Source organism: Helianthus annuus, chromosome 11 (genome assembly GCF_002127325.2).
Source record: "Helianthus annuus cultivar XRQ/B chromosome 11, HanXRQr2.0-SUNRISE, whole genome shotgun sequence".
NCBI classification, from domain to species: Eukaryota; Viridiplantae; Streptophyta; class Magnoliopsida; order Asterales; family Asteraceae; genus Helianthus; species Helianthus annuus.
This window is the reverse complement of record NC_035443.2, coordinates 34,736,928-34,738,065: the sequence shown is the minus strand read 5'-3', so window position 1 is coordinate 34,738,065 and position 1,138 is coordinate 34,736,928. Positions and strand designations below refer to the sequence as shown.

Below are 1,138 nucleotides of genomic sequence, written 5' to 3'. Positions count from 1 at the left end.
CTTTCCCCTTATTGTAATCAATATTATTATAAGTATTGCATTTAAAACTTCATAAATGTTGATTTTAAAATAGAACATGCAACTAAATTTTAGATTATATATAGATTATTCTATAAATTTATTCTAAGTCTTAAAATAGTTCATTACCAAGCCCAAATAGCTCATACGATAAACCTATCTTCAATATATCAATTCTAACCTAACTTATTTGCATAAGCCATCACCATAACTTAACCTACCACCATAACTTAACCTACAGTTTTTTTTACCAATTAATTATAGTTAATCTCTTTCAGATTTTGAAAAGAGATTAATTTTTCCATCAACTCATTATAGTTGATCTGTATTAGAAGTTAAAAGTCATAAGTTAAAAGGAATCCCAAACACCCCAAAGTACGGAACTAACCCTCATATTTATCGAATTGCAAAATCCCCAAATCAACAAATAAAAGATGGAGCAAAATTTTATCATGATCAAGCCTGATGGCCTTCAAAGAGGCCTCGTTGGTGAAATCATATATAGATTTGAGAAGAAAGGGTTCACTTTGAAAGGACTAAAGCTTTTGATTGTTGACAGAGCTTTGGCCGAGAAGCACTATGTTGATTTATCCTCAAAGCCTTTCTTCAACGGTCTAGTTGAGTACATTATCTCTAGACCCGTTGCCATGGTTTGGGAAGGCAAGAATATAGTTACCACTGCACGCAACATCATTGGTGCTACAAACCCTGCTGAGTCTACCCTCTGCACCATCCGTGGTGCGACGAGTGATTCATGGAAGTGATGTTGTTGAAAGTGTAAGAATAGAGATTGGTTTGTGGTTCCCAGATGGTGTTGCTAACAGGTCAAGCAACCTTCACCGATGGATTTATGGATGAGTGTGATTGAAGAAACACGGAACTAATTTTAGAGTTGATTAGTTTGGTTTATGTTTCTACCATAAGGGTTAATCTTCTTATCATTTTCTGAGCTTCTTAATGATCCGCTAATCCTCCAAAACAGAACACCGTTAGCTCGTTAAGAGGGGAATATGGGGGTTTCCCTCTTAACCAGACTCCGACGTGAGAATAAGTAACTGTTTTGAGGAGATTAAAGTGTGTAGAGGGTGAGAGTAGAGGGAATAGAATGGTTTAACCTGTG

General features: G+C 35.8%; 1 pseudogene; it reads left to right on the top strand.

Moving 5' to 3' along the window:
* The first annotated feature begins 452 nt into the window (after positions 1–452).
* LOC110888051 lies at positions 453–876 on the top strand (annotated as a pseudogene).
* Positions 877–1,138: the final 262 nt, after the last annotated feature.